Source organism: Primulina tabacum, chromosome 9 (genome assembly GCF_025594145.1).
Source record: "Primulina tabacum isolate GXHZ01 chromosome 9, ASM2559414v2, whole genome shotgun sequence".
Lineage (NCBI taxonomy): Eukaryota > Viridiplantae > Streptophyta > Magnoliopsida > Lamiales > Gesneriaceae > Primulina > Primulina tabacum.
The window spans coordinates 17,541,221-17,551,640 of record NC_134558.1 but is presented as its reverse complement, the minus strand read 5'-3'; the positions used below and the strand labels follow the sequence as shown (position 1 = coordinate 17,551,640).

At 34.8% G+C, this 10,420-nt stretch overlaps 1 pseudogene; it reads right to left on the bottom strand.

Moving 5' to 3' along the window:
• Positions 1-4,858: 4,858 nt before the first annotated feature.
• On the bottom strand, positions 4,859-9,645 carry LOC142554937 (zinc finger CCCH domain-containing protein 34-like; annotated as a pseudogene).
• Between the last annotated feature and the right edge of the window lie 775 nt (positions 9,646-10,420).

Here is a 10,420-nt window from a genome sequence, read left to right as displayed (position 1 = left end):
GATAATTTCGTAAAAATGCGAATACGAAATACGGGCCTTTACATTTTCCTTCATGTGTTCTTCAGCAAAAAAATTCCAGCAAGCTCGGCCATTGAGAATTTCTTCAAGAAAGCTTCCTCCCGCCTCCCCGTTTCACGTCCCGCGCGTATATTAAACCTTTTGATCATCTAAACGCTAAGCCACGCTTGTATTTTCATTTTCTCTTCATACACGTCACAAATATGTTGATTTTAAAATATTTGTATGAGAACTCTATGATCTACATCATGCTTGTATTTTTAGAAGAGTTTGACATGAAAAAATTCGGTTTCTTGGATGATGCTCACGTTTCTTGTATTGGTTGCAAGGGGTTGTCATGGCTGCATGTTTTAAGGCTGGTAACGTTATGAAATAAGGTAGAAAGGAGCTGGAGTTGGCTAATTGTCGAGCACATTGAGGGATGATCGATGTTTAGCGCATATTGGCTCGGGTGGGCGAGATCGAAGGTTGTGGGTTGCGTGGTCGTGCATGTATTGTTTCCAGACAAGGATCTGACTCTCTTGGGTCCTTGACAAGGTTGTAAGGGGGCCAGGAATGGATGGTCGTAGTGTAGAAGTCGGCCGAAGGGGGTTAGATCGAGGGAGGGCTCAAGCTTGTGCGGCGCGGCTCCTAGGTTAGAGCACGGGGCTGTTGTTTTGGGCAGTAGGGTCAGCTAGGTTGGTTTACTGAAAAAGTGTTCAACAGATGATTTGTAGCATTCTGTGTTATCTTCGTTTCGATAGTAAATTCGTAATTTTTTGATAGGAAACGAGGATTTTTATCGTAAAACCGCGCAAGCAGTGAAATTTCTGTGTCAAAAACTCCTCACCCTCGGTTATTTTGAATTCTGCAACTTATAGGTTGGTTTTCTGAAAATGTGTTCAATAGATGATTTGTATCACTCTGTGTTATCTTCAATTCAATAGAAAATTCGTAATTTTCTGATAAGAAACAAGCGAGATATGATTTTTATTGTAAAAACCGCGCAAGCTGTGAAATTTCTGTGTCACAAAACCCGTTACCCTCGGTTATTTTGAATTCTGCAACTTATAGATTGGTTTTCTGAAAATGTGTTCAACATATGATTTGTAGCACTCTGATCTTCTATTCGATAGCAAATTCGTAATTTTCTAATAAGCAATTAGAGAGATATGATTTTTATCGTAACATCGCTCAAGCTGGAAAATATGTGTGCATACGCTGGAGATTTCCAACAACCTTTGGGCTTGTTTTGTGGGTCATAAGTGGTCTGGAATGGGTGATTTGTAGGCTGGTCATGTAGGTTTAAGTCACAATAAAAGTTGGGAGAAATTTGGTCAAGTTTCGAGTCGATTCGGGTTAAAACCGGGACTGCAGTCCAAGTTTTAAAACGAATTGAATAAGTTTTGAAACTGGCTCAAGTTTACGTCTAAGAAATATTTTTAATATGTTTTGGGATGTTTTAAGGAGTTTGGTAAGCTTCGATTCGAATTTTAGAGGTCCAGGGGTAAATCGATCATTTTGGGTTTCTAGAGAAAAAATGATCATTCTGCACCCGGGGTGAGATTTTAGTCCTGGCAGCGCCCTGATCACGATTTTACATGTTTTTAAATGTTTATGATATCACTTTTATGACTTTTTTGAAATTATAAAAAATACGATGCATGCTTGGTTTCAAGAAAAAGTTACGTATATGCATGTTTTTATTAAGTGGTGAATATGATGATGTTCTTGAAGGATGGAAGTTGGTTGTGACTGACGATGTATATGTATACGATGACATAAGATATTATGAGCTGATTCCAAGGCTCAATGGACGGGTAATGTTGTCGCTGATGTCCCTGCCGCCGGGTACCACGGTTTATAGATGAATCCATCGAATAGAGATGATACGATAGAGCTGATATGAAAGTCACAACTAATTAACTGAATTCAATTAAAAGAAAATGTATAAATATATGATGACATGATGAGACATGCTTTGACACGTTACGATTTTATACGACATGTTTATGTTCATGCTTTAAGTTCACGAAATATATGTTGATTATGGTACTTTTCACTGCTGTGTGCTATGTATATGTACTTTTTATTCCTGGAACAGGCGTGTTGAGTATTTAGACTCATTAGGCGTGTGTGATGCAGATGAGCTTGGTGATGAGAGGACTAGAGGTGCCGAACTCTGAGTAGGCAGACCTGGTGCGGTGACACGACCCGAGGATCGCATGTTTTTCACATTATGATTTATGAGATTTGAGAAGAGATGAACATTTTCATATGTTGATGATTTAAGATTTTTATTCGTTTATGTTTGCGTAAAATTTTGGATGAGTTTGATTATTTTAAACTGCACTATTTTTACTGTCAAAAATTTAAGGTCATTTTTAAATGTTATATTTTTTTGTAGAGCGTATGCATGCAAAACGTTTAAGCATTATTTTGAAAATATAAGCTTTTTTTAAAAAAAAATGTTTTTGTTTTTAAATCAGTAGAAGTTACAAAACCGTTGTAACTGACATTGTTGTTGAAAGTGCGTTCAACGACAACGGTCGCTAATTAGCGACGGTTTATGATATACCGTCACTAATTTTAGCGACGGGTTTTGACTAAGCCGTCGCTCATTAGCGATGCTTTAAGATATACAGTTGCTAAAATTAGCGACGGTTGCTGACTAAGTCGTCGCTAAAATTAGCGACGATTAATTAAGGACGGTGTTTCTCTAAACCGTCGCTAATTAGCGACGGCTTAGTCAAAAACCATACCAGAAAAACTTACAATCTGACTAAGCTAATAATATTCATGATCTTAACTAACACTTTGAAATTTACCAAGAATTGAAGCGAAAAAACTTACCCTAAATCGAAACTAAAATCGTGCAAGAGAGAAAAATTTATCGTAAATGTGGACGGTGTGGAGGAAAATGGACCGAAAATACGAGTATTTATAGATAATTTGCGACGGTTTTTGGTAAAACCGTCGTCAATTTATTAAACCGTCGCTATTAGCTACGGAATAAAACCATCGCTATTAGCGACGGTTAAGTAAAAACTGTCGCTTTTATTTTAAGCAAAAACCTTGGCTAACAACGGTTGGTCTTTTACAATATAAAACTATAAGAAAAGACAACATTTTATAAAACCGTTGTCGTAGTTCTAAAAAAATCAGCTCAAAGACAACGGTTTAAAACAAACCGTTGTCTTTGACCCTTGACAAAACATATATAGACAACGGTTTACAAAAACCTTTATAGTGGCCTAAAAAAACCCGATCATAGACAACGATTTTTAAAAACCATTGTCGTATTCATATCAAAGACAAAAGTTTTTAAAAAACATTGTCTATGAGCGGGTTTTTTTAGGCTACGACAACGGTTTTTGTTGAAACCGTTGTTAAAAGAAAAAACACAACGGTTTTAATAAAAAATCGTTGTCTTTTGAGTGTTGTTGAAGGCATGTTTTCTTGTAGTGGTTACAAAATCTTAAAAAAATGTATGTATATGAAAATTTTATGGTAATAATATGATGTATATAATGTTAATCATGTTTAAATAATTATGTATATCACATAACAATATTATAATAAGATGTCAGAGATTTCTTTCATATAATATTGTGACATTATACAAATATATACATAATTATTATATAACACAATAAAAATATATACACAGTGAAATAATAACATCAAATTATTATAATGAGGTGTCATAAACTCATTTTATATAATAACATGATATTATTCAAATATATATATATACAATAAATAAACAGTAACACAATAAAATTATATAAGCAGTGTAATAATATAATCACATCATCATTATAATGAGATGTCATAGACTCCTTTTTTATAATAACATGATGTTATATATTAAATATATATACATAAAATTAAATAATGTGTAACATAAATATTCTCACTTTTGAATATTGTTACATTTTTCTTGTGTTTTGGAGCTTGGAAAAATATGGAGATCCTTCGAGTATCGTGCTTCGAGTATCATGCTGATAACGTGTTAAAAATAAAAATTTACGGTAAAAAAGTAAAAATCTCAAACTCTCAAAATATATTAAACTACACACTTTATAAAATTTTGTTTGCTCAATTGTGTTCTTCTTCACAAATTGAGAGACCTATTTATAGAATTTCTTTGGAAATAATCCAAAAATAAATACAGCATTACATACATCATCACACACTAATTTTCAATAATTTAAACTCTTTACTTTCAACATTCAATAATTTCAACTCTTTATTTCAACACATCTATATTTTGTCAACTCACACATTATAATTTTTGGAACAATTAAGCGCGACATCTATAGATGTCGGTATCGATTGTACTGAGTGCATCATCAAGTGTACCTTTTATCCACAAGAGAATCTGACCTCGTGAAAGGCATACATAGCTCCCACCACACCAAAAAGTTTATTCAACCACATCCGTTTGATAGTTCGTCACTTTGCTATAATCAAGAAATGTTAGAATGTTATCAATTAATAATTTACAATATATAGTTCACGGTTTGATCAAAAACAGAAAAAGAAACGTCCGATTTCCCTAGTTTAGGTTGAGTTCTTACTATCCTAAGCATATTTTCTCCAATGACAATATTTTAGGTCATTCGAGGTCTTTAGGAAAAGATACGAGTCTCACATGACCAAAAAAAAAAAAAATTGGACCCCAAGGGTAATGCCTTGGGTAACATCTCATCAGCCCTAGATTTATAGATCACCGTCTTTGTAGCCATAGGATATGGGAAAATAAAATATCTATTTCCAAAAATAAACAAATGAACAATACTAGAAAAATCAAGATTTACTACAAATCTTTCATGTATTGTGATAATTTATTTATTAAAAAAAAAAGATAAAGGGAAAAGAAGCATCCAGTCAATTCATACTCCACAAAATAACACTACGTAACTTGTATAAACAGGCAGTGTTAAATTGCCCTGTAATTCTTGGTTTATCATTGCTTTCCACAACAAAACCCCAGGCAAAAAGAAGGGGTGGAACAGGAACGCCTTCGTGTTCATACCCTGTCAATTCTTCCGATGAGGGAATGAAAGACGGGTGCGAAGCGGTTAGAGTTAAATCATGGTAAAGAATGGGAGCCACATCGTATCATTTCCATTCCGAAAAGGAGAGCATAGATAGAGACAACTGGATCCAAAATTTGAGCAGTGATGCAATGCAAATACCTAAATGGGAAGTTGCACGGTTTGTAGTTATTCAAAAGGCTAGTGAAAAGGCTAAGGTGTTGCAAGATCTCTCGAGACTCGAGGGGCTGTATAGATTTATTCGAAATGATAATGGTGGCCATGTGATTGTATCAAGAACACAGATGATGCATCTTGCAGAAAATATATGCGAAGAACCTATATATGGTTTCAAAGGGAGGCAACAGATAATGTGACGAGTTGATAATTATTTTCAGCTCGAGGTGTGAACCTTGCTTCCCTGAATTGGGTTACTGCCACCAGGAACACTAGATTGGGGAAGGGGGTGGGTCACTCTTAGAGAATATTGAACCGACTGAAGAACTTGAACTGTTTGTTGAGGACACTTGTGATGGGAACCCGTCTTTTCTTGAACCAGAAAGAATTTCGGGCCTTAAGTCCGATGAGGATGATGATGGAGCCAAATTTGTGTTTGTGGATCCCACTGGGTAAGGCGCAATAGGCACATCGGTCAGAGTTGATGTCGATGGACTGTAACTCAAAATGCTCATTGGGTGGTCAAATTTGCACGATGGACCAAATTTGCATACTCCATTTTGGGAATAATGAGAGCAGACTGATGCACCCTGAAATCAAAACGAGCGATTATGAGAAAGGTCAGCATGATGAAACAGAAGAGCATATGAACAAGAGACCACAGAAAAGGCGTACAGGTAGCAGTTTGGGAGTGTGCACAATGATAAAGATTGAGTGAACATAATGAGGAAAGATTAAACAGAGTTAAATTCTTACTGTGCTTAAAGGCAGACCTATCATACTAAGCACGGAATCTGTTTTTGGTGCATTCCATTCTGGGGGATGGTGATACTTACATGTAGGCCCAAATCTACAATGCCCGGTCCTTAAATATTACCGACATTCTAGTTGGCCAAGTCTTTCTGCAAAGGCATGTTCCTCTAGACTGCTTCTTGAGAGGCCACCAGAAGAAGTTACAGAAAGATATGGTCCTGCATATGCGGTCGCTGAAGGATATAACGGTGCTAATCCATAAACTGGGCCTGCACCACTGGTGGGTTGAGTACTTGGCGAGGCCACGGGACTAACTGACGCCTATACCAATGTACTTGTACATGTTAATGTAAAATACAAGCATCAAAACATTCTTCAGATTAAACAACAAGCTTCAGCCGCACCTACCGGATAGGGGGTCCAACCAGGAACAGGAACAACTCCTGGGGAAACGAGCAAGGGGCCATAATTCCCAGGAACATAAGAACCTGAAAGCACAGTTGGTCTGGCAGTGGGCCAGTTGCTGGATACTAACCCATATTGTTGAGAAGATTGGAGAGGAGACTGCATGGTTGGATAAACAGCAGGTGCGAGCATGGCTGCATTGGCAGCCAAAGCCCCAGGGACAGGGGCTTGAGGTGGCACATGTATCCCAGATGGCTGAGGATGATCAAATTTACAAGTGACACCAAACTTGCACTGCCCTGTTTTAACATAATATGAGCATTCATTTTCGCCCTGCAACAAGGACAACATGAGAGCTCGATTTTTTGAGAATATTATGTAAAATGAAAACAAAAAAAAAGGGGTAAAAACATGAACATGATGAAAAATTTCAGAGTGGCATACCGGCTTCAAGGGATATCCGTAAAAATTCAGAGTCAATGGGGCTGGTGATTCGGCACCGTGCTTTGGATGGTCATACTTGCAGGAAGCACCAAATTTACACATTCCAGTCCGCATGTAGTACTACAAAATTGGTGCAAACAGTGTAGTAGTTATCATTTCACCAATTAAATTACTGTTTGCATAAGAGGGAAGATTGGTGCGCTCAACAGAAAGGAAAGCAGATTACTTAATGAAAAGGATAGAATTATAGAACAGCAAAAAGCAGTTACATTGATGACAGAATAGCAAGTTGTAATGAAGTAAGTGCTGATTGCTAACTGCAGCACAAATGTTTAAAGGATGTGACCTGATAACTATAAAGGCCACTTCAGATGTCAGAGCAAAATTGGGAATCATGAAATTTACATTCAAGATAGTATGATTTTATTAAATTATGAAATAGAATTAGCTCTTTTTTTGGTTGTTTATAGAATCAATGTCATAGGAAACAACACAAAAACACAGATGAACAAAACACGGCATGACACATTTCTCTGCAGAAATTATTGAGCAAAACATAGTCAATCTGAAAGATATAAACCTAGGATGGTGACAGCCGAAATATGAGAGAGAAAAAAAATCAAACTTGCGTCTTTTACTGGTATAGCTGATTCAGAGAATTATAACATGACCTCCTTACTGGCTACTGCAACAGAAGTAATTAAATGTTCCAGCTTGAATTAACTAAGAAATTAATATTTTTTACTCCACAAACAATAGAAAAAACAAAGAGAGAATGAATAAATGGTAAGCAACACAAAATTTGGTTGTTTAAAAAGGAAATTTTGAAATTCTATGACAGAATCTCCCATGCGTGCGTTGTAGATTCTAACATTTAACACAGCAGTTAAATCTTCATATACAGGAGACAGACTTACAAAATTATTTTGAAAATCAGAAAACAACAAAAATCAGCTTATTATATTTGAACATAAGCCAAATGAGACAAAGGGAAATAATACAAACAGCGAGCAGTCGAAGCACCATCGATCAATAAGGAAAAGCTTAGCCTCCCAAAATAGATGAGGCAATTAACAAATTACTTAAGGTTATGTCTAAAACATGCATCTTTTGCCAACACCGAGTACTTGAGCGTGAGTCAGAACTGTAGAGTCTTTAATAAATGCAGCAACGAGAAGTAATTGGTTATATAATTAGATAAATGATACATGTACAACAAGGATTACACACACGGTTACACATTGCTTTTGATATTATAAAACTACCTCATATAGCATAACTCAAATAATTATAGGTCGTCAGTAAACAGATCTTCCCAATTCTGCAGACTTAAATAACGTTAAGAACTTGCCAAAATGAGAACCACCTTTCAGTTACCCATTTTACATGCAAGGAAAAGGACGAATGCAGAACAAACAAACAGAGACTCGCACTTCTAAAACCAACAAGATGACAAATTAATCATTAAGAAGCACCATCAAAAAATTGATGTTCATACAGCAAGAAACAAGCAACGAAAAACTCAAGTTCAAAAGGTAATATTGAGCACTTACTACTTAGAACTCTGTGCTGTATAGTGTATACCACATAACAATCTACATATTGTACCAAATTATTCCTATAGAATTAGGCATGTCAATTTATACTGAAGAAGGATTAAACATTTTTTACATGAACGTTCGCAAAGATTCTAAAGCCAAAGAAACACAAGTAATTATATACCTGACAGACAGGTTGCCCAAAACGTTCGGGGAATTCACGTCCACCGGCACTCAAAGTTCCCACTGCCTATGGTTGGTAAAACAGCAATTTTTTTATCAGTCTATGAGATCATCTAAAACGTAAATTTTTCCCAGTTTTTCTTAGCATACAGCAGCTATACTTCGTTAAAACAAGAAAGGTTCCACTTCCGCCCAAAATCATATCAAATTTAAATTCAACAGTACACGTGCACCAGATTACTGCCATCGAGGAAATGTAAATGTCTCTTTTCCAATTATTCCACTTCTATCTAATATATGGAGCATAAACTCCAACAAAACCGTAAAGAATTAATTTTTAACTCAAATTGCAATAAATATTTGCAAAGTCCGTCAAGCTATTGACGTAATCATCCTAAAGCTGATACTATTCCCAGTCGATTTCATCAAAACAAGAACCAAATACATGTAAAGCTTAGATTTTTACCGAAACCATAATAATAAAATTTAAAAAACTTGATAAAATCCAGCCTTTTCTCCAAAGTTCACAGCAATCGTGCATCGAAAAATCAGAATAACTCACTAAATCTAGAAAACCCGATGATTTTACCACGCTACGATCACGGGGATGATTGAACCTGCACCGATTGCCGTATCCACAGAACCCAGTCCTCGAGTAATAGATACAAACGGGCTCATCAGGCCTCTCGGGGTATGAATCAAACCCACCACCAAAACCTAATCGCCACATAGGTTCTGCATTCAGGGAAAACCCCACCTCAACTCAATCAAAGTTACGAAACCTCAAGCCGAATCCAGAGAAATACGACTCATTTTCAAGCGAAATTCAGATAAAAATGAAATGCAACAGACCTTCAAGCCCTGTTTCGCCGCCCGGTCCCACCCATTCCTCCACGGGTACCACCTCCATTGCTTGGATCCCACTGTAACTAGCCATATGTGTGCACATAAAGAAACCGCTTCTCTCTCTTTCTCTATGATATTTACACAACTACACTGTACTATTAACACATAAAGATGTTACGCAAAATTTGTGTAAAAAAAAAAAGATATTTGCAGATATTTGTACAAAATTCACAGCTTTGTGTGTGTGAGAGAGGAGTTCTTGATGGAGATACATTATTTTATTTTCAACCCATAAATCTAGTACAATTTCTGCACCAAATATAACATTCATCTCCGACCCTTTTACCTCAAATCTTACCCTAGAAAATATATTCATATAATATTTTTTTATTTACTATTTATTTATAAATTTAACAATATAATTATAATTTATGTTAATATTAGTATTATAATTATAATTATAATTTTATTAATAGTTAAATTTATTTATTTGATTCTTGTATATATTAACTCTAATATTTATAATACAAATTAATACAAATGCTTCATTATTAAAATTGGCATAATTTTAATACAGATAATTTATTTTTAGAACTTAATATGAATCATCTTTGTCTTTTATCCTTTTATATCGAGCGAGAAATTCTTGATGATTTAGTTTGTTTATCTTTTATTATATTTGCATTTAAATTATATGAATTCGAATTCGTATTTTTATTTTAACTGTGTACTTGAATGGTTAAATATTATTCAATAAATTTGTGTGTTAGATGTTTTATTATAAAATTATTGTAAAATATATTTATAAATTTATATAATTAAATATTTTAATTTTTATGATTTTATATTTAATTATTAAAATAATACAATAAATATTATCTAGTTATTAAAATAATATAATAAATATTATACGATTATTTAAATATATCTAATTATTAAATTAATATAATAATATAATATTATTATATAAATTGGACATGAATCCTGCGCCAAAATAGCGTAAAAACGTTATTTCGACGCAGGGTTGGAGATGAC